Genomic DNA, 24,529 nt, shown 5'->3' on the forward strand with positions numbered 1-24,529 from the left:
ATTTGGCTATTGTTGAGAGTGCCGCTATAAACATTGGGGTACAGGTGCCCCTATGCATCAGTACTCCTGTATCCCTTGGATAAATTCCTAGCAGTGCTATTGCTGGGTCATAGGGTAGGTCTATTTTTAATTTTCTGAGGAACCTCCACACTGCTTTCCAGAGCGGCTGCACCAATTTGCATTCCCACCAACAGTGCAAGAGGGTTCCTGTTTCTCCACATCCTCTCCAGCATCTATAGTCTCCTGATTTCTTCATTTTGGCCAGTCTGACTGGCGTGAGGTGGTATCTCAGTGTGGTTTTGATTTGTATTTCCCTGATAAGGAGCGACGTTGAACATCTTTTCATGTGCCTGTTGGCCATCCGGATGTCTTCTTTAGAGAAGTGTCTATTCATGTTTTCTGCCCATTTCTTCACTGGGTTATTTGTTTTTCGGGTGTGGAGTTTGATGAGCTCTTTATAGATTTTGGATACTAGCCCTTTGTCCGATGTGTCATTTGCAAATATCTTTTCCCATTCCGTTGGTTGCCTTTTAGTTTTGTTGGTTGTTTCCTTTGCTGTGCAGAAGCTTTTTATCTTCATAAGGTCCCAGTAATTCACTTTTGCTTTTAATTCCCTTGCCTTTGGGGATGTGCCGAGTAAGAGATTGCTACGGCTGAGGTCAGAGAGGTCTTTTCCTGCTTTCTCCTCTAAGGTTTTGATGGTTTCCTGTCTCACATTCAGGTCCTTTATCCATTTTGAGTTTATTTTTGTGAATGGTGTGAGAAAGTGGTCTAGTTTCAACCTTCTGCATGTTGCTGTCCAGTTCTCCCAGCACCATTTGTTAAAGAGACTGTCTTTTTTCCATTGGATGTTCTTTCCTGCTTTGTCAAAGATGAGTTGGCCATACGTTTGTGGGTCTAGTTCTGGGGTTTCTATTCTATTCCATTGGTCTATGTGTCTGTTTTTATGCCAATACTATGCTGTCTTGATGATGACAGCTTTGTAGTAGAGGCTAAAGTCTGGGATTGTGATGCCTCCTGCTTTGGTCTTCTTCTTTAAAATCACTTTGGCTATTCGGGGCCTTTTGTGGTTCCATATGAATTTTAGGATTGCTTGTTCTAGTTTCGAGAAGAATGCTGGTGCAATTTTGATTGGGATTGCATTGAATGTGTAGATAGCTTTGGGTAGTATTGACATTTTGACAATATTTATTCTTCCAATCCATGAGCAGGGAATGTCTTTCCATTTCTTTATATCTTCTTCAATTACCTGCATAAGCTTTCTATAGTTTTCAGCATACAGATCTTTTACATCTTTGGTTAGATTTATTCCTAGGTATTTTATGCTTCTTGGTGCAATTGTGAATGGGATCAGTTTCTTCATTTGTCTTTCTGTTGCTTCGTTGTTAGTGTATAAGAATGCAACTGATTTCTGCACATTGATTTTGTATCCTGCAACTTTGCTGAATTCATGTATCAGTTCTAGCAGACTTTTGGTGGAGTCTATCGGATTTTCCATGTATAATATCATGTCATCTGCAAAAAGCGAAAGCTTGACTTCATCTTTGCCAATTTTGATGCCTTTGATTTCCTTTGTTGTCTGATTGCTGATGCTAGAACTTCCAGCACTATGTTAAACAACAGCGGTGACAGTGGGCATCCCTGTCGTGTTCCTGATCTCAGGGAAAAAGCTCTCAGTTTTTCCCCGTTGAGGATGATGTTAGCTGTGGGCTTTTCATAAATGGCCTTTATGATCTTTAAGTATGTTCCTTCTATCCCGACTTTCTCGAGGGTTTTTATTAAGAAAGGGTGCTGGATTTTGTCAAAGGCCTTTTCTGCATCGATTGACAGGATCATATGGTTCTTCTCTTTTTTTTTGTTAATGTGATGTATCACGTTGATCGATTTGCGAATGTTGAACCAGCCCTGCATCCCAGGAATGAATCCCACTTGATCATGGTGAATAATTCTTTTTATATGCTGTTGAATTCGATTTGCTAGTATCTTATTAAGAATTTTTGCATCCATATTCATCAGGGATATTGGCCTGTAGTTCTCTTTTTTTACTGGGTCTCTGTCTGGTTTAGGAATCAAAGTAATACTGGCTTCATAGAATGAGTCTGGAAGTTTTCCTTCCCTTTCTATTTCTTGGAATAGCTTGAGAAGGATAGGTATTATCTCTGCTTTAAATGTCTGGTAGAACTCCACTGGGAAGCCATCTGGTCCTGGACTCTTATTTGTTGGGAGATTTTTGATAACCGATTCGATTTCTTCGCTGGTTATGGGTCTGTTCAAGCTTTCTATTTCCTCCTGATTGAGTTTTGGAAGAGTGTGGGTGTTTAGGAATTTGTCCATTTCTTCCAGGTTGTCCAATTTGCTGGCATATAATTTTTCATAGTATTCCCTGATAATTGTTTGTATCTCTGAGGGATTGGTTGTAATCATTCCATTTTCATTCATGATTTTATCTATTTGGGTCATCTCCCTTTTCTTTTTGAGAAGCCTGGCTAGAGGTTTGTCAATTTTGTTTATTTTTTCAAAAAACCAACTCTTGGTTTCGTTGATCTGCTCTACAGTTTTTTTAGATTCTATATTGTTTATTTCTGCTCTGATCTTTATGATTTCTCTTCTTCTGCTGGGTTTAGGCTGCCTTTGCTGTTCTGCTTCTATTTCCTTTAGGTGTGCTGTTAGATTTTGTATTTGGGATTTTTCTTGTTTCTTGAGATAGGCCTGGATTGCAATGTATTTTCCTCTCAGGACTGCCTTCGCTGCGTCCCAAAGCGTTTGGATTGTTGTATTTTCATTTTCGCTTGTTTCCATATATATTTTAATTTCTTCTCTAATTGCCTGGTTGACCCACTCATTCGTTAGTAGGGTGTTCTTTAACCTCCATGCTTTTGGAGGTTTTCCAGACTTTTTCCTGTGGTTGATTTCAAGCTTCATAGCATTGTGGTCTGAAAGTATGCATGGTATAATTTCAATTCTTGTAAACTTATGAAGGGCTGTTTTGTGACCCAGTATATGATCTATCTTGGAGAATGTTCCATGTGCACTCGAGAAGAAAGTATATTCTGTTGCTTTGGGATGCAGAGTTCTAAATAGATCTGTCAAGTCCATCTGATCCAATGTATCATTCAGGGCCCTTGTTTCTTTATTGACTGTGTGTCTAGATGATCTATCCATTTCTGTAAGTGGGGTGTTAAAGTCCCCTGCAATGACCACATTCTTATCAATAAGGTTGCTTATGTTTATGAGTAATTGTTTTATATATCTGGGGGCTCGGGTATTTGGCGCATAGACATTTATAATAGTTAGCTCTTCCTGGTGGATAGACCCTGTGATTATTATATAATGCCCTTCTTCATCTCTTGTTACAGCCTTTAATTTAAAGTCTAGTTTGTCTGATATAAGTATGGCTACTCCAGCTTTCTTTTGGCTTCCAGGAGCATGATAAATAGTTCTCCATCCCCTCACTCTCAATCTAAAGGTGTCCTCAGCTCTAAAATGAGTCTCTTGTAGACAGCAAATAGATGGGTCTTGCTTTTTTATCCATTCTGATACCCTATGTCTTTTAGTTGGCGCATTTAATCCATTTACATTCAGTGTTATTATAGAAAGATATGGGTTTAGAGTCATTGTGATGTCTGTATGTTTTATGCTTGTAGTGATGTCTCTGGTACTTTGTCTCACAGGATCCCCCTTAGGATCTCTTGTAGGGCTGGTTTCGTGGTGACAAATTCCTTCAGTTTTTGTTTGTTTGGGAAGACCTTTATCTCTCCTTCTATTCTAAATGACAGACTTGCTGGATAAAGGATTCTCGGCTGCATATTTTTTCTGTTTAGCACACTGTAGATATCGTGCCAAGCCTTTCTGGCCTGCCAAGTTTCAAAGGAGAGATCAGTCACGAGTCTTATAGGTCTCCCTTTATATGTGAGGGCACGTTTATCCCTTGCTGCTTTCAGAATTTTCTCTTTATCCTTGTATTTTGCCAGTTTCACTATGATATGTCGTGCAGAAGATCGATTCAAGTTACGTCTGAAGGGAGTTCTCTGTGCCTCTTGGATTTCAATGCCTTTTTCCTTCCCCAGTTCAGGGAAGTTCTCAGCTATAATTTGTTCAAGTACCCCTTCAGCACCTTTCCCTCTCTCTTCCTCCTCTGGGATACCAATTATGCGTATATTATTTTTTTTTAGTGTATCACTTAGTTCTCTAATTTTCCCCTCATACTCCTGGATTTTTTAATCTCTCTTTCTTTCAGCTTCCTCTTTCTCCATAACTTTATCTTCTAGTTCACCTATTCTCTCCTCTGCCTCTTCAAGCCGAGCCATCGTGGTTTCCATTTTGTTTTGCATTTCGTTTAAAGCGTTTTTCAACTCCTCGTGACTGTTCCTTAGTCCCTCGATCTTTGTGGCAAGAGATTCTCTGCTGTCCTGTATACTGTTTTCAAGCCCAGCGATTAATTTTATGACTATTATTCTAAATTCACTTTCTGTTATATTATTTAAATCCTTTTTGATCAGTTCATTAGCTGTTGTTATTTCCTGGAGATTCTTCTGAGGGGAATTCTTCCGTTTGGTCATTTTGGAGAGTCCCTGGCGTGGTGAGGACCTGCAGTGCACTTCCCCTGTGCTGTGGTGTATAACTGGAGTTAGTGGGCGGGGCCGCAGTCCGACCCGATGTCTGCCCCCAGCCCACCGCTGGGGCCACAGTCAGACTGGTGTGTGCCTTCTCTTCCCCTCTCCTAGGGGCGGGATTCACTGTGGGGTGGCGTGTCCCGTCTGGGCTACTTGCACACTGCCAGGCTTGTGTTGCTGGGGATCTGGCGTATTAGCTGGGGTGGGTAGGCAAGGTGCACGGGGGCTGGAGGGGCAGGCTTAGCTCGCTTCTCCTTAGGTGATCCACTTCAGGAGGAGCCCTGTGGCAGCGGGAGGGAGTCAGATCCGCTGCCGGAGGTTTGTCTCCGCAGAAGCACAGAGTTGGGTGTTTGCGTGGAGCGAGCAAGTTCCCTGGCAGGAACTGGTTCCCTTTGGGATTTTGGCTGGGGGATGGGCGGGGGAGATGGCGCTGGCGAGCGCCTTTGTTCCCCGCCAAGCTGAGCTCTGCCGTCCGGGGGCTCAGCAGCTCTCCTTCCCTTTGTCCTCCAGCCTTCCCGCTTTCCGAGCAGAGCTGTTAACTTATGACCTCCCAGACGCTAAGTCGCGCTTGCTGTCGGAACACAGTCTGTCCGGCCCCTCCGCTTTTGCCAGCCAGACTCGGGGGCTCCGCTTGGCCGGCGAGCCGCCCCTCCGCCCCGGCTCCCTCCCGCCAGTCCGTGGAGCGCGCACCGCCTCGCCGCCCTTCCTACCCTCTTCCGTGGGCCTCTCGTCTGCGCTTGACTCCGGAGACTCCCTTCTGCTAATCCTCTGGCGGTTTTCTGGGTTCTTTAGGCAGGTGTAGGTGGAATCTAAGTGATCGGCAGGACGCGCTGTGAGCCCCGCGTCCTCCTACGCCGCCATCTTCCGGAACCTCTCTCCTTCCTTTGTTTTATACAAATAGCATTGTGCTTGTTATTGTGAGAAATAATTCAAAGAATGATAAGATACCAATCCATTCTTTCAGTCCATCCATGAAATATAAGTTATAGTTGATATAGGAGATGTATATGTGGCAAATAAAAATACAAGGCAAATGATTAATGCCAGTTGAATAGTGAAGACAGTAACAATGGTGGAGACCATACTATACCAAATAGTTGCTAAGTAAAGATTGAGCTCATGAGAGAAGACCTCGAAGAGGTTACATCGAGTGGGTTGCTGGGGAAATCTGCATAGCCACCTAATGTCTTCTGAGATGGCTATTTGTCACAAGGTTTCATTTGATTTTTAACATGGTTTGAATTCCAGGAATGTTGGACATACCACATTCAGCAGTAATTAGTATAACATTTCAGAAGTAAGTGATTTTAAAGTACTATCTCTGTTAAGAATATTAATACTTGCAGTAAAACTTCATGGTATGCAAATGACCCTGAAAATTGTAACAATGTAATATAACTAGCAATGTAATAAATAGCACATCCACTGTAACTCAGATATAAGTAAAAAAAACCTGTGAAAATGCAAGGAATTTTGAAAATTGGTTGGTATGTGATGTGGAAATCTTTGATTTAAAACAGGCTAAGGCATCTTTTGTTTACAATAGTATTTTTTTGAGAGGCGATGTTATAGGGTGCTGAAGACCATGGCTCTTGAGTTAGGCTGTCTGACTTCAAATTCTGACTCCGCTATTTGTTGGCGGTATAATCTTGGACAACTTGATCTGAGTCTTTATTTTCCTCATCTGTAAAATAAAGATAATGATAATTCCTTAAAAAAATATCTGTAAGGAATAAATGAAATAATTTATGTTAAAGTGTTCATCATAATGTCTAGTATATAGTAAGCATTAAATAACATTGGGAATTGCTGCTATGTTAGTAGTTCTGTTTCTCTGGGTTTATTTGAATAAATAAATATAACTGGATTTCTCTGCCTTTTATGTCATTTGTTTTGGATTTCTCTACTTCTTATACCACAAAAGGTAAAATTAAGGTACAGTGTGATCTCCTGCGAATTACAATCTACTAACTGCTTTTTCTAGTTTTTGTACACATATATGGCTTGGGGAATATCTATTTGGTATTATACTGTGTTACATTACAGGGATAACCAGGTAGGTAAATGTAATTAAGTCTCTTAAGCAGGCATATGATTTTTTTCTTATCTTTTTTTTTTTTTTGGCAGGAAATCCTTTTGTGCTCATTCATACTTGTTCATCAAGACCTTTGAGTCCTCAAGGGCCGAATTTATCTCTAAACTGAAAAATGGAAAGTAAAGTACCTTTATTCTGCCAGGTATTTTTTTCAAAAATAGTTTCTAAAGGCTGCTGCTGCTGCTGCTGCTTCTTCTTCTTCTTCTTTAAAAATAGTTTACATTAAAAAATTAGTTTATATTTATCTCACACCCATAATCAGTAAGCAGATTCATAGAGCAATATAATTATAGGATCTTTTAATAACTAAGGTGAGTTTTGAGTTCTTTTAGTGGGCATATAATGAACTTTCATCCCAGCAATATCAAGAGGTCTGTGGTGTATGTTGAGAGTATTTTGCGGGGTAGGGGACTGGGATAATTTTTTAGGAGAATAAAGGATTTAAACCTACATAAATGGTTGTAGGTAACATAATTAATGATGTGGGAGTCTAACCAGAAGGTAATCTAAAAGATACCAAGTGTCTCTAGCCTTCTCCCCTGTGATTCAGGAGATGTTCTTATCCATTGGCCAGTATTGTGTCAAACAAAAAACAAACCCGGACTTAGTAAGGAGAGACTTTATTCGAAAGGATTATTCCAAGGGAGGAAAGGGACTATTTATTGAAATAGGAGAGGGAAGGCTGTGACCATAAGATCTTCAAGGAGCTCAAGGGCTAGGCAAAAATGGCTTTTCTTTCATGGAGAGGAGTCAACAAGGCTAGGAACTGGATTGGGGGAAGTGGGATGAAAGAGTGGCATGATGAGATAAACAGATCAGAGAATATTTTAGGGGCCTGGAGGAAGGAGGAAAGCTTAACCACATTTTGGCTAATAATCCTTTTGTTCTAATTAATCAGTGGGGTTAAAACAGTTTAGCAAATCATTTCGTAGAGCAAAGAAAAGGAATTTTGAAGATATTTGGCCTTGACATAGGTAAACAAGGGTGGCATCTGTGAGTTTTATCTAAAGCTTATGGGGGAAAAGGGTGATTCCTTGCAGCAAGCCATTTTTCAGAACACAAAAGGGTGAAGGGATTCCTTTAATCTTCACTGTTTTCCAGGAGCACAAGGCTCAGGAAAAATTCAACATTGTCAACTGAGAGTCTTAACCTTTTAAATATACGCTTTCAATGGATCTGGTGCTACCATATGACATGTACCTATACTGTAATCCGAAAGAAATTAAAAAAAAATTTTTTTAACGTTTATTGATTTATTTTGAGAGAGAGCACATGTGCACTAGAGAGAACATGAGTGGGAGAGGGGCAGAGAGAAGTAGAGAGAGGATCCCAAGCAGGCTCTGTGCTGTCAGCAGACAGCGTGGTGTGAGGCTGGATCTCACAAACTGTGAGATCATGACCTGAGCTGAAATCAAAAGTTAGGGGCACCTGGGCAGCTCAGTCGGTTAAGCATCCATCTTTGGTTCAGATCATGATCTCATGGTTCTTGGGTTCAAGCCCCACGACGGGCTATGTGCTGACAGCTCAGAGCCTGGAGCCTGCTTTGGATTCTGTGTCTTCCTCTCTCTCTGCCTCTCTCCCACTCATCTGTGTCTCTTTTTCTCTCAAAAATAAATAAACATTAAAAAAATTAAAAACAAAAGTCAGATGTTTAACCAACCGAGCCACTCAGGCGCCCCCCCACCCCTGCAAAAAAAAAAAAAAAAAAAAAAATTTCAAGGCTTCTTGCTAAGTACCAAGAAGTGTGATATGTCTATTAACCTGTTCCACTTTTTTATACCTAATACTTAGTTGATTGTATCCTCATGAGCTGATTTGGAAGAGCTGATTCTTAAAAGTTAAAATAATTAACAGCATTAATATATCATACCAGTTTGTCTTCCTTAGACTGTGTAGTTTATACTTCACAGACAGTTCACCTTTAACCACAGAATTTCAGAGATTATTTTCTTCCTTTTCTGTATCATCAAAGTTTCTGTTCACTATTTGACTGCTTCTGTTCATCTGGTCTTTGATAACAGGTTTTTGTGCCTCTCTGTCTTTTTAGATCTTCCTCCTTTTATTTTCCTGGTTTCTGTTTTGAGTCATTTTTCTCAACATCTCTAGGAAACTTTTCATCATTCCTAATAAATATTAGGGCAGCAAATCAGATTGCCTTTTTGAAGCAGGTTGTTAAAGGTGTGCCTCTGTTGTAAGATGAATGTATGCAGACCCTAAAAGTCACTGAAATAGTTCCCTTAATTTACATTTTGTGTAGAAATAGAGATTCTCTAAACTCCCTTAGTGATCTGCTTTATACATGGCCTTTGTAATTTGTTCAGGGGTTAAAAACTAATATACCTTTGATCAGCTAGATGCAGTCCAGTTGTTTTAAGCAAGCAGCCATGTTTTTTTTTTTTTTTTTTAAGTTTCTTTATTTTTGAGAGAGAGAGAGAGAGAGAAAGTGAGGATGAACAGTGGAGGGGCGGAGAGAGAGAAGGAGAGAGAGAATCCCAAGCAGGCTCTGCACTGTCAGCAAAGAGCCCGATGCAGGGCTCGAACTCATGAACTGTGAGATCATGTCCTAAGCTGAAACCAAGAGCTGGATGCTTAACCCACTGAGCTACCCAGATGACCTGCAAACAGCCGCATTTCAAAAGAGTATATTTCTCACTTCATTCCTCTTTTTCTAAACATGTTCATTGCTCGTAGGCCCTAGTTCTTTTTTGGAGGGGGAGGTGTCTGTTTAGAAGAAATATAGCTGCTTTATTTTTTTTCTCGATAGACTTTTATTTTTTAGAGCAGTTTTAGATTCACAGCAAAGTTGAGTGGGGAGTTCCCATATACTCCCTGCCTCTATACATGTGCAGCCTCCTCCGCTATCAACATCCTACACCACCGTGGTACATTTGTTACAATCAATAAACCTACACGGACATATCTTTATCACCCAAAGTCCATACTTTACATTGGGGTTGATTCAGTATTGTGCACTCTGTGAGTTTGGACAAATGTATAGTGACATGTAGCCATTATTATAGTATATAGAATAGTTTCACTGCCCTACGTATCTTCTGTGCTCTGCTTATTCATTTTCTCCCTCCTCCACTGACTACCGCTGGTCTCTGTAGTCTTCATAGTTTAACCTATTCAGAATGTCATATAGTTGGAATCATATAGTATGTAGCCTTTGCAGATGGGCTTATTTTACTTAGCAATATGTATTTAAGTTTCCTCCATGTCTTTTCATGGCTTGATAGTTCCTTTCTTTTTAGTGCCAGATAGTATTCCATTTTCTAGATGTACCACAGTTCATGTACTGAGTCTACTGCCATTCATCTGCTGAAGGGCACTGTTTTTTTCCCCAAGTTCTGGCAATTCTGAATAAAGCTGTTTTAAACGTCTGTGTGCAGGTTTTTGTGTGGGTATATGTTTTCTACTCCTTTGGTAAATACCAGTAAGGTGTAATTGCTGCAAAATATGGTATAAGTATGTTTAGTACTGTCTTTCAAAGTGGTTGTACCATTTTGCATTCCCACCAGCAATGAATAAGAGTTCCTCTTGCTCCACATCCTTGCCAGCATTTGGTTTTGTCAGTATTTTGGATTTGGCCATTTTAACAGATGTGTAGTGGTATCTTGATGTTTTAATTTGCACTTTCCTATTGACATGATGTTGAGCAAATGATCTTTTCATTTGCTTGTTTGCCATCTGCACGTCTTCTTTGTTAAGATCTTTTGCCCATTTTTAAGTTGGGTTGTGCTTTTTCTTATTGTTAAGAGTTCTTTGTATATATTTTTGAATATACAGAATAACAGTACTTTGAGTAAAGCCCATTATCAGATATGTCTTTTCTAAGTATTTACTCTCAGTCTGTGGCTTGTCTTCTCATCCTCTTGATAGTGGATGTAGAGAAGAGTTTTTATTTCTTTTTAATTATTTTTTTAAATTTTACTTTATATATTTTTAATTTGCATCCAAGTTAGTTAGCATATAGTGCAATAGTGATTTCAGGAGGAGACTCCTTAATGCCCCTTACCCATTTAACCCATCTCCCCTCCCACAACCCCTCCAGTAACCCTCTGTTTGTTCTCCATATTTAAGAGTCTCTTATGTTTCGTCCCCCTCCCTGTTTTTATATTATTTTCACTTCCCTTCCCTTATGTTCATGGAGAAGAGTTTTTAATTTAATGAAGTAAGTTTAAAGATGCCTTAAGAACTAGATTCCACAACCGTTAGCTATGTTCACGAATGCTGGGCATTTTATAGCTACATAATGCACTAAGGATAGTTGGTGACATTTAGAACATGTACCTAATGTGAACTAATGCACTGATAATTAAATCCTTTTCAACAAAATTCTGTCTGGTAGCATCACTTTAGAGAAAATATTTATCTACAATGAATTATTTGACCCAGAAGGTCATACTGAACTTACCTGTGCAAAGAGAACATGGTTGACTGTGGCTCTTGGTTACTCCCCAGGCAGAAGAAAATAGCGATTTATCAGATGAAGGCTGTAATTCTCTTGCAACCAACTTGCCATCGAGACATATTGACAACAAGAAAGACATCAAGTTTTCTCAAATGACACAGAAGACAATTTCACATGAAATTAGGGGTTTGAGGCTAGAGCACAAAAAAAGGTAAGTTAAACTCTGAACTCACTTAATGGAATTATACTGCTGCAAGCTTGAGAGAACCAAAAATGTAGCTCCTGTGTTCTCATAAGGTACTAAGTGTGGAGGATCATGCATATTTGTGGCCTTTCTTTTGGTATAGTTTTAACTCCTAGGTAGCCATTCTTTTCATTTTTTTTCTCATTTCTCTCACAGCTATGTGGAAGCCTATAAGCCACCATGGGCTTCTAGTTACAGCAGAGCAATTATCCATATGCCTGCAAGTTTGTCTTTTTTGACAAAATAATGTATTTAAGTCTACAATGTGAAGATTTAATATATGTTTACATTGTGAAATGATTACCACCTTTTACTCATTTCACATGTTTACCTTATTTACTTACTATGTTGGTGAGAACACTTAGGTTCTACTCTCTTAGCAAATTTCCATTGTGCAATATAGTGTTATCAACTATAGCCATGTTATACATTAGGCCCACAGACCTTATTTATCTTTTAACTGAAAGTTTCTACCCTTTTACCAGCCTCTCTCTTTTCTTATTTCCCCCACCTCCATCCCTGGAAACCACCCTTCTACTCTCTGTTTCTATGAATTTGGCTTTTTTAGAGTCCACATATATATAAGATCGTCCAGTATTTGCCTTTCTATGTCTGACCTGTTTTACTTCACATGATGCCCTCAAGGTCCATCCATGTTGCATGGCTGGGTAGTATTCCTGTGTGTGTGTGTGTGTGTGTGTGTGTGTGTGTGTGTGTGTGTGATGACACATCTTTAGCCATTTATCTGTTGATTGACATTTATATTGTTTCCATACCTTGGCTGTTGTGAATAATGCTGTGATGAATATAGGAGTGCAGATATCTCTTTGAGAGTGTTTTCATTGCCTTCAGATATATAGCCAGAAATGGAATTGCAGGATCATATTGTAGTTATATTTTTAATTTTTTGAGGAAACTCCACATTGTTTTCCATAGTGGCTGCACCAATTTACATTCCCACCAGCAGTGCACAAGTGTTTCCTTTCCTCCACATTCTTGCCAATACTCGTTTCTTGCCTCCTTGAAAACAGCTATTCTAGCAGGTATGAGATGATACGTCATTATGGTTTTGATTTGCATTTCCCTGATGATGAGCGATTGTGAGCCATTTCATATACCTGTCGGCCATTTGTATGTCTTTTTTTGGAAAAATGTCTATTCAAGTCCTTTTAAAATTGGATTATTTATGTTATTGAGTTGTATGAATTCCTTGTATATTTGAATATTGACTCATCAGATATATGGTTTGCAAATATTTTCTCCCATTCTATAGATTCCCTTTTCATTTTGCTGATGGTTTCCTTTGCTGTCCAGAAACTTTTTAGTTTGATGTAGTCCCGCTTGTTAATTTTGCTTTTGTTGCCTTTGCTTTTTGTGTCAAATCCAAAACATTATTGTCCAATGTCGAAGAGCTTACTATGTTCTACAAGTGTTACTATTTCCTTTTCAAAATTGCTTTAGCTCTTTGAGGTCTCTTGTGATTCTATACAAATTTTAGGATTATTTATTCTACTTCTGTGCAAAAAATGCCAGTGGAATTTGGACAGGAATTGCATTTAATATATAAATCACTTTGGGTAGTATAAGACATTTTAAAAATATTAATTCTTCCAGTCCACAAACACAAAACATCCTGCCATTTATTTGTGTCTTCTTCAGTGTTTTTCATTAATGTTTTATGGTTTTCAGTGTACTCATCTTTCACCTCCTTGGTTAAATCTGTTTCTAAGTATTTTGTTTTTTGATGCTATTGTAAATGGGATTGTTTTCTTAATTTATCTTTCTGATAGTTTCTTGTTAGTGTATAGAAATACAACTGATTTTTGTCTATTGATTTTGTAATCTGTTTGACTTGGGTACAAATCAGAGGTCCCCATGACCCCTACTCAGGTTTAATTAATTGCTAGAGCATCTCACAGAACTCAGGGACACATTTATGTTCAGCAGTTTATTAAAGGACATGACTGAGTATACAGAAGAATAGTCACATGAAGATATTCATTGGGTGAGGTTTGGGAGGGTCCCAAGCACAGGAGCTTCTGTCCCCATGGGGTTGGGATGTGTCACCCTCCTAGTCTGTGGATGTGTTCACCAACCTAGAAGTTCTCCAGAGAGGGGAAGGGGACTGGAAATGGAATTAATAATTGATCCTACCTACATGAATAAGCCTCCATAAAAATCTCAATAGTATAGGCCTATTCAGAGATCTTCCAGGTTGGTAAACACATCCACATACCAGGAGGCTGATGTCCTCCCAAATCCTTGGGGACAGAAGCTCCTGTGCTAAGATCCTGCCAGACATTGCCCTATGTATCCCTTCATCTGGCTATTCACCTGTATCTTTTATCATATTTTAAAAAATAAACTGGTAAACATATGTAACTATTTTTCTAAGTTCTGTGAGCTCTTCTAGCAAATTAATCAAATCCAAGGAGGGTCTTTTGGGAGCCTCTCATTTATAGGTGATGAGTCCGAAGCACAGGTCACAATCTGGAGTTGTGATTGGCACAAGTGGGGTGGGAGCAGTCTTGTGGGACTGATCCCTTAACCTGTGGAATCTGACAGTATATCCAGGTAGATAGTGTTAGAATTGAGGTAAATTGTAGGACCCAGTTGGTGCCACACCCAGTTGGTGTGGCAGAGAATTGCTTGGTGGTGGGGAAGAATACCTCACACATCTGGTGTCAGAAGTGTTGTGAGTGTGGTAGTCATGGAGGAGTAAAGGAGAAACACAGAAGAAGAATGGGTTTTTCCCTATATTGTGGGGTATCACATTTACCTTTTTGCCTATGTTGAACCATCCTTGAATTCCAGAAGTAAATCCCACTAGATCATGGTCTATGATCCTCTTAATGTACAATTGAAATATTAGCATATTGTACTAATACTGTACAATATTAGTATTGTATTGTACTAATTAGTATTAATATTGTATTGTAATAATATTGTACTAATATAATGTACTATTGAAATATTGCGTTGAGAATTTTTGCATCTATGTTTATCAGGGATATTGGACGGCAGATTTCTTTTCTTGTAGTGTCCTTGTCTGGTTTTGTTACCCGTAGTGTTGGCCTCATAAAACAAGTTTGGAAGTGTTCCCTCCTCTTCAGTTTTTGGGAAGAGTTTGAGAAGGATTGGTGTTAATTCTTAAATGTTTAGTAGAAATCACCAGTGAAGCCATCTTGGACTTTGTTGGGAGGTCTTTGATTACTGATTCAATCTCCTTACTAATAATTGGTCTGTTCACATTTTCTATGTCTTCATGATTCAGTCTTGTATGTTTCTAGAAATTTATAAATTTCTTTTAGGTTATCTAATTTGTTGGCATATAATTGTTCATAGTAATTTCTTATGAGCTTTAGTATTTCTGTTATCAGTTGAATGTCTCCTCTTTATTTCTGATTTTATTTGAGACTTTTCTTTTTTTCTTAGTCTAGTAAGATTTGTCAATTTTGATTATTTTTTCAAAAGACAAACTCTTAGCTTCTTTTATCTTTTCTATTGTCTTTTTAGTCTATATTTCTGAGCTTTGTTATTTCCTTCCTTCTATTAACTTTGGGCTTAGTTCCTTTTTCCCTTCCAGTTCCTTGAGGTATAAAATTAAGTTGTTTATTCGAGATCTTTCTTTTTTCTTTTTTTTAAGTTTTATTTTTTAACGTTTATCCATTTTTGAGACACAGAGACAGAGTGTGAGTGGGGGAGGGGCAGAGAGAGAGGGAGACACAGAATCCAAAGCAGGCTCCAGGCTCTGTGCTATCAGCTGTCATGTGAGATCATGACCTGAGCCGATCGGACTCTCAACCAACTGAGCCACCCAGGTGCCCCTCTTTTTTCTTTATGTAGGTGTTTATCTCTATAAACATTTTTCTTAGAACAGCTTTTGCTGCATCCAATAAGTTTTGGTATACTGTGTTTTCATTTACTTTGTCTCCAGGTATTTTTTATTTCCCTTTTGATTTTCTCTTTGACCAATTGGTTGTTCAGGAACATATTGTTTAATCGCTACATATGTCATTTTTTTCATTTTTTTTCTTGTAATTGATTTCTTGTTTTATACCTTTGTGGTCACAGAAGATGTTTGATATGATTTCAGTCTTCTTAAGATTTTAAAGACTTGTTTGGTGGCCTAACAAATTATCTATCCTGGAGAATGTTGCATGTGTGCTTGAGGAGAATGTATATGCTGCTGCTGTTGGATAGAATGCTCTCTATATGTCTGTTAGGTCCATTTGGTTTCCAGTATAGTTGAAGTTCAATGTTCTCCTTCATTTTTCTCTAGTTAGTCTATCTACTGTTGAAAGTGGGGGTATTTAAGTGTCCCTTACTATTGCTGCATTGCTGTCTATTTCTCCCTTCAGATCTGTTAGTATTTGTTTTGTATGTTTAGATGCTCTAATATTGGATACATAAACACTGCAATTGCTATATCCTCTTGATTAATTCACCCCTTTATCATTATGTAATGATTCTTGTTTGTCTCTTGTTGTAATTTTTGGCTTAAAAACATACATTGAGGGACACATGAGTGGCTCAGTCGGTTGAGCGTCCGACTTTGGCTCAGGTCATGATCTCACAGCTCGTGGGTTTGAGCCCCACATCAGGCTCTGTACTGACAGCTCAGAGCCTGGAGTCTGCTTCGGGTTCTGTGTCTCCCTGTCTTTCTGCCCCTAACCCACTTGCATTCTGTCTCTGTCTCTCTCAAAAATAAATAAACATTAAAAAAAAAACAACATCCATTGATGGGAGCACCTGGGTGGCTCAGTCAGTTAAGCGTCCAACTTCAGCTCAGTTCATGCTCTCACGGTTCGTGAATTGGAGCTCCACATGGGGTTCTGTGCTGACAGCTCAGATTCAGATTCTGTGTCTCCCTCTCTCTCTCTGCCCCTCCCTCAATCATGCTCTGTCTCTCTCTCTCAAAAATAAACATTAAAAAAAAAACACGTATTGAGGGGTGCCTGGGTGGCTCAGTTGGTTAAGTGACTGACGTTCGCTCAGGCCATGATCCCATGGTTCATGGGTTTGAGCCCCGTGTTGCTCTCTGTGCTGACAGCTCAGAGCCTGGAGCCTGCTTTGGATTCAGTGTCTCCCTCTGTCTCTGCCCCTCCCCCGCTCACTCTCTGTGTGTCTCTTTCTCTCAAAAATAAACAAACATTAAAAAAATTAAAAAAGCAAAAAACAAAAAATATTTATTGAAATTTATTTTGTCTAATATGACTATAGCTAGATTTGCCCTCTTTTGGTTTCCATTTTCATGGAATATCTTTTTCCATCCCTTCACTTTCAGTCTATAAGTGTCCTTAAAGCTACAGGGAGTCTCTAGGAGGCAGCAGATATTTGGGTCTTTTTTTTTTTTTCTTTTAATCTATTCAGCCACTCTGTCTTTTGATTGGAGAATTTAGTCCATTTACATTGAAGGTGATTATTGATAGGTATGGACTTACTGTTGCCATTTTGTTGCTTGTTTTCTGGCTTGGTTGCTTGTTTTCTTTGTTCCTTTCTTCCTCTTACTCTCTCCCTTTGTGATTTGATGATTTTCTCTAGTGATATACTTAAAATTATATTTTTTAACTTTTAAGTAATCTTTACAACCAATGTGGGGCTCAAACTTACAACCTCGAGATCAAGAATCACATGTTCCACTGACTGAGCCAGCCAGGTGCCCTTCTAGTGATATACTTTGATTCCTTTCTTTTTATCTTTTGTATATTTACTGTAGGTTTCTGCTTTGTGGTTACCATAAGGCTTATATAAAACATTGGGGCGCCTGGGTGGCTCAGTCGGTTAAGCGTCCGACTTCGGCTCAGGTCATGATCTCGCGGTCCGTGAGTTTGAGCCCCGCGTCGGGCTCTGTGCTGACAGCTCAGAGCCTGGAGCCTGTTTCAGATTCTGTGTCTCCCTCTCTCTGACACTCACATTCATGCTCTGTCTCTCTCTGTCTCAAAAATAAATAAACGTTAAAAAAAAAAAATTTAAAACATCTTATAAGCCTATTTTAAACTGGTAACAACTTAACTTCAAATGTATACAAAAGTTCAGCATTTTAACACCTCACTCTCATTTTGTTTTTGATGTCACCACTTACATCTTTTTATATTTGTGTATCCATTAACAGATTATTGTTGTTTTTAATACATTTATCTTTTAACCTTTATGTGAGAGTTATATGTGATTTACCTTCCACCATTACAAGATTTCAGTATTCTGAATTTAACTATATGTTTACCTCTACCAGTGAGATTTACACTTTCATTTGTTTTCATGTTACTAATTAGCATCCTTTCATTTTAGCTTGAAGAACTCCCTTTAACATTTCTTTTTTCTTTTTTAATGTTTATTTATTATTTTTGAGAGAGAGAGAGAGACAGTGTGAGCAAGGGAAGGGCAGAGAGAGAGGGAGACACAGAATCTGAAGCAGGCTCCAGGCTCTGAGCTTTGAGCACAGAACCTGACATGGGGCTCGAACTCACGAGCTATGCGATCGTGACCTGAGCTGAAGGTGGACGTTCAACCGACTGAGCCACCTCGGCACCCCCACTTTAACATTTCTTATAAGGTCAGTCTATCTAGTGTGATGAACTCCTTTAGCCTTTTTTTTTTTTTTTTTTGTCGTCTGGGAAACTATCTGTCTTTCGGTTCTGTAGGACAGCTTTGGGGGGTAGAGTACTCTTGGTTGGCAAGTTTTTGTTTTTGGTTTTTTTTGCCCCCAGGATTTTAAATATACCATACCACTGCCTTCTGGCCTGCAAGGTTCCTGCTGACAAATCTGGTGATAATCTCATGGAGAATCCCACTATTCCTTTATGTTCAGTGACAAAAGGCAAAATAATTATTTCTAGAACATCGCAATAAAACTTGTCACCTAGGAAGGAATGGGAGATGGTGGAAGTGTTCCTTTACATTCTTTCATTAGCACTGTATAAACTAGGTTACCTGGGAGACACAATGCCCTAGGAGAATAGGATACAGAACAAATGTTTTCACTTATTCATTATTTATAGTAAGTCATCCCAATTCTGTAAAATGTTTGAGGCAGCTCATAACATAAACACACTTATACTTTAGAAAAATAATAAAGGATTTGAAAAATCATGTAGTAATGTGGAAATCATAATTATTCCAGAAATATGAAGATCTCAATGGAGATATATGGGGAGAGGATGGGTGATATAAAGTAGCAGTAGATTCTAGATTATGACTCACTTGTGTGTTATAAAATCAACTTAGGAGGTCACTAACTGGTATTTTGTTTAAAAAGAAATTTGAATAATATTGAAGACACTAGAGTGTTTTTCACATAATAAGTATTATTTTGTGAAATTACTTCAGTTCTCTCTCTTTGTATATGTGTACTACATCTCAATAGAAATGTATTTTATACTCTGGGTCGTAATCAAAAGAGTTAAAGTCATTCCCTTTGTGAGTGGAGGACTGCAGAGGAGACTAATAATAGGGCAGATTCAGGGGGGCTAAGAGCAAGGTAATGGCACTCTCAGGGCAGGAATTCATGGGATTAGATTTAAAGGGATAGAGAGTCAAAAGGGCAAGGTACCTGCTAAGGAAGGGCAGTTGAGGTAGGTGCATGATAAAAATTACCTCTACATCACAATTTTGCTTGGGGCCAAATTCATCTGAAGATGTTATAGATTCAATCCTATCATTGTCCTTTGTATTACTTAAGTAGCCCTTGTATAGCAGGTTACTCTAAAAAGGAGCCACTTCTGCTAAAGAGCTTTTAGTTTTGCTTTTAGTTCCTTTATAAGGAAGAATAAGGTATTTCTTATAAAATACTGAGTTATAGACCAATTGATGGGAGTTCTGAATAGGAACAAGCCTGTGGTTTGCATAGTGACTATCAAATTTATCTACACGTTAAAATCACCTGGCTATCTTTTTTAAGTTTTAATTTGAATTCCAGTTAACATATAGTATAGTACTAGTTTTAGGTGTACAGTTTAGTGGTTCAACACTTAATCTGTTGAAGTTAATCTGATCAAGTCTTTAAAATTCTACAACCATGGTGATATAATTAGCAAAATCCAGACTGGAAAATCTATAGTACAAATTGCCTGGCAATAGTGATAATGAGGATGATAAAAGACTTGGAAAAAGAGCCTATAGATAAAAAAAGAGATCTAAAAGACACATCAATCAACAAACTGTAATGGTGACCTTACTGAATCCTTATGCAGAGTGTTAATAAATTTTGACATTTATGAAACAATTGGAAATTTGAACACTGACCATGTTTGATGATACTAAGAAATTATTGTTAACTTTTAGGGTGTCATAATTGTGTTTTAAATGTGGTTTTTTAAAAGAAAAAACACCTTGGGGCACCTGGGTGGCTTATTAAGCGTCTGACTTCTGCTCAGGTCATGATCTCGCAGTTTGTGAGTTCGAGCCCTGCGTTGGGAGCCTGGGGCCTGCTTCGGATTCTGTCTCTCTTTCTCTCTCTCTCTCTCTCTCTCTCTCTCTGCCCTTCCTCTGCTTGTGCGCTGCCTCTCTCACAAATAAACATTAAATTTTTTTTTTCAAAAATAAAAGAAAAAGCACCTTGTAGAAATTAATATTAAAATTTTCACTCATGAAATAATATGATGTTGGAATTTGCTTCAAAATAATAAGAAACTGGAGTAGGGATATAGCTGAAATAGGATTGCCTATTATTGAAGCTGGGTGATGGGTACATGGGAAGATTGTCACATTATTCTTTTTCACGTCTATTTATTTTTGAGAGACAGAGACAGAGCATGAGTGGGGGAGGGACAGAGAGAGAGGGAGACACAGAATCTGAAGCAGGCTCCAGACCCTGGACTGTCAGCACAGAGCCCAATGCGGGGCTCCAACCCATGAACCATGAGATCATGATCTGAACCAAAGTCACTTAACCGACTGACCCACCCAGTCGCCCCAATCATCACATTAGTCTGTCTACTTTTGTATATGCTTGAAATTTTCTATAGGTAAAAGATGAAAAAAAGAAAAAGTAAGAAAAAAAGCAACTCAGGAATTATTCCAATTTTCTGTGCAATTTAGGTATGAAACATCAATATTCCTCTGTGGAGAAGAGAAATCCTCTGATTTTTCAGGAGAGAAAAAGTTCAGAAGAAAGAAAAGTTTACAAGTACAGTTGCATACTGAAAGAACTGAGGTACATATGATCTGAAAATGTTTTACTTTTGAGCATTGTTTTTAGCTTTCAAACATTCCATCACATTTTAGTCCAAGTATTGAAATGTCACATCAATCAAAATCATTTTTTTTTTTGAGAAGAGAGAGAGAGTGTGAGCAGGGGAAAGGGGCAGAGGGGCAGAGGAAAAGGGAGAGAGAGAATCCTAAGCAGGCTCCACACCCAGCCTGGAGCCTGACGTGGACTTGATCTCATGACCATGAGATCATGACCTTAACTGAAATTTGTGCAGACACTTAACCTACTGAGCCACCTAGGTACCCCTGAAATGTCACAATCTTAAATATTTCTTCTTCTTTCTCTTCCTTCCCCTGTTCCTCCTCTTTTTCTTCCTCCTCCTCCTCCTCCTTCTTCTTTTTTTTTTTTTTTTTTTTTTTACAAAAAATGTAACAAGGAACCCATTCAGAAGAATATGACATTTTCCCCTTCCTTCTCCATTAGATCTTTATTTTTATTACTATACTCTCTGTTAACACTTCTGCTGTTGTAACAGTGACCCTGAGCATTCCTTGGCTGTGGCAGCATAACTTTAATCTTGGCCCCCATCTTGCTCTATATATGGTCTTCTCCCCTGTGTTTATATCTCAAGTCTCCTTCCATTTTTATAAACACTTCATTGTATATCTCATCTTGAGATCCTTAACTTTGTTCCCTCTCCACAGACCTTTTATCCAAATAAAGTCACATATACAGGTTCCAAGGATTAGGACATGGAGCTATCTTTTTGGGGCCACCATTCAGCCTGCTTCATTCACTATATGATGTACTTAGATATACTGTCTATCTCATCTGGGTAATTTCTCCCATCTGCTTTCTCGTTTATCTTTCTCCAGCTGAATATAATCTCTAGTTTAAATTGTCTATTGAGAATTTAATTTCAGTGCTTATATTTTTTACCTCTAGAAACTTTATTTGGTTCTTCTTTTTTTTTAATTAAAAAAAAATTTTTTTTAACGTTTATTTATTTTTGAGACAGAGCGAGACAGAGCATGAACGGGGGAGGGTCAGAGAGAGAGGGAGACACAGAATCTGAAACAGGCTCCAGGCTCTGAGCTGTCAGTCAGCACAGGGCCCGATGCGGGGCTGGAACTCATGGACCGCGAGATCATGACCTGAGCCGAAGTCGGACGTTCAACCAACTGAGCCACCCAGGCGCCCCTGGTTCTTCTTTTTAAAAAGAATTTTTTTTTTAACATTTATTTATTTTTGAGAGACAGAGAGAGACAGAGCATGAGCAGGGGAGAGGCAGAGAGAGAGGGAGACACAGAATCTGAAGCAGGCTCCAGGCTTTGAGCTTTGCGCACAGAGCCTGACGCGGGGCTTGAACTCACAAACCGCCAGATCATGACCCGAGCCGAAGTCAGACGCTCAACCGACTGAGCCACCCTGGAACCCCCATTTGGTTCTTCTTATAATCTGCCTTATGTCGTGTTTTTTGGTCATGTTCTTTAGTTGTTTCAAGACTGATACCTGATAAATATAATATAAAGTCCCTGGTGGATCTAAATCTTCTGTTTATTGCTTTGTCTGCTTCTTACTCATTAACTTATGTCCTTGGGTGCTTTGTACTTTTTGTTTATTTTCTCATATATTGTTGATCTAAATCTGTGGGAATCTCACGTGAGTCTGGATCTAGAGTATTCTCCTCCAAGAGAATTTGAATTCTCTTCTGCACTGCACTTCAGAGATGTGATGAACATGGGACAACTTTAAATGACTTTTTTGGTTTCTATTCTCCTACCCCACATATTTAGTGTAGATTTGAGTTCTGTACTTGTGTGGGTAGATCTATCACTATAACTAATCCAGAGGAGTACTCTTTCTTCTCTCTCTCTCTCTTTTTTTTCCAGCCTGGAGCTGAGACAAAGACAGATTTTACTCTGCATACTTCTGTGCTTCAAAAGGGGCCTAGACTCCATGTAAACAAGGTTCTAGGCTCCACGTAAAATTGAAGACACCTATTATTACAGTCCTCATTTTCTAAAGTGATGCTTTTCTGTCTACCCAGCTACTTGCCACTTTTGAATCATGCTTATGCATATACATGTTAAGTGGATAATTTTCTCAGTCATGAGGATGATTTAAAGCATAAGTACCTGTGTTATTTGAATAACTGTGTTGATTCTCCACATTATTTTGCTCATCTAGTCAAAGCCCATATATGTAGCCTAGAATCTGGTGGTCTTCTCTTCACTATACCATAGATTTGCCCTGCTTTGTGAAATCCACTATTGTAAATTGACACGACATTAATAAGGTGGTTTAGTTGCATACTTAGAAAAACATGACTCTGCAAAAAAAATTCTATAGTTTATTTAAAATTTTAGTGTATGTAAACTCTAATTCCATTACAAAAAGCAATTTTACATCAGTGAGGAACCCAGATATGATTAGCTATCTTTTTAAGAGGTTTATTTTCCAGTAATGCTGGTTTACCAGTGTGATCTCAGGCACCAACATTCCTGCATTTGGCTCTAGATTGCCTCTTCCTCAGTGAAGCTGTTGAAGGAGAAGATGACTAAGAAAGAAAGGTCTTCACTCAAGTTTCCGAATCAGTACAGTGTTCACAAGACTTTATCACCCCTTTGTACATCTTCCTCAATTATTCGGTATTTAAATCATTGTTGTTGTTTTTTTTTTTTCCCCTTAAATGTTGCATTAAGATTTGGGTTTTTCTTTTCAGAATCATCTATCATTTCCACATAAAGTATGCAAAATAGTTTGTGCAAACTAAGACTATGCTCTAGGGAGGGTGGCGTAGAGCTAAGATCACTGTATGTGGAATTCAAAAACTTAACGTTGGGTCCTTATTGACCTCACTTGCTAGCTTAGGCTCTTGTACAATTCACTTTATATCTCTGGGCCTCAGTCTCCACATCTGTACAAGAATCTTGTACTAGACGGACCCTTGAGATTTCTTCTAACACTAACATTCTATGATTTGAGTTATTTACATGTTAGGTGATTAGATAAATCATCTTTTCAAAAAATTTTTACTGACAGGTTGTGGAATCTGGGATTCTTTGCTATTTAAAGATACTCTTGTTTTTCCTTTCTATAATAACTTTCTATAAAATTTGCTGTGACTTGAATTAAGAGTAGCAAAAATTGGACGACAGCCAAAGGATAGTGAATCATGGGCACTGCTTACTGACCAGGGTAAATTCTGCTCCATAGAGAGATGTCTAAAAGAAGCAAGGTGGGAATTCTGGGATGAAGAGTATATAATTCACTATCACTTGGATGGTCTTTTAACAAAGGTTTTTATGGAGTAAGAGACTGGAGAATCTCAAACTGTTGATAGGCTTGCTAATATTTTAATGGAAAAATGGCATAAATATTTTGTGTGTGTGGTGTTTTGTTTCGTTTTTGTGCTGCTTTCTAATGTGGCTGTTTCTTTGACAGGAAAAGGGAAATGGTTTCTAGCGTCTGCAAGACATCATATAATGAAGTACCTCAAGGACACTTACACTCACAAGAATTAAGCGGTAATAATAGATTCTAGAACTTCTTGAATAAATTACCTGATTGTGTACATTTTAGAAATTGTTTCAGTGATTAGTGTCGCTTTCTTTACTCCTAATGGCATATGATATCAACTAATATTACATGATGTGACAAATGCTGTAGTCTGTGAGTAAGCATAAGCAAACTAGGTAAAATAAGGATTCATAAATGTCTTTTTTTAGAAATATCTTCTGTTATATTGATAGGCAAAATGTAACATATGTGCTTATTTTAGTTAAAATATTTTGGGAAAAAAGTGTGAATATTACATCCAATGAATATATTAGTAAGCACTAGAGTCACTGATTTTACTAGGACTTAGTTCTTGGTACATAGTACCCTTCACTTCTTTTTTTTTCCCCCTTCACTTCTTGACACTGAACTCTCCCGTATCTTGGGCCTCTCCTTTATATTTATGGAGTCATTTAGCATATTTTTCCTTTCTGATCATCATATTAGGCAT

The 24,529-nt window shown here is 38.5% G+C and overlaps 1 pseudogene; it reads left to right on the forward strand.

The window, feature by feature from the left end:
• The first annotated feature begins 6,743 nt into the window (after positions 1 to 6,743).
• LOC145715152 (EF-hand calcium-binding domain-containing protein 13-like) overlaps positions 6,744 to 24,529 on the forward strand; it is a 98,902-nt pseudogene continuing 81,116 nt past the window's right edge.

Source organism: Panthera onca (genome assembly GCF_046562875.1).
Source record: "Panthera onca isolate mPanOnc1 chromosome E1 unlocalized genomic scaffold, mPanOnc1 haplotype 2 h2.Chr16_ul_4, whole genome shotgun sequence".
NCBI classification, from domain to species: domain Eukaryota; kingdom Metazoa; phylum Chordata; class Mammalia; order Carnivora; family Felidae; genus Panthera; species Panthera onca.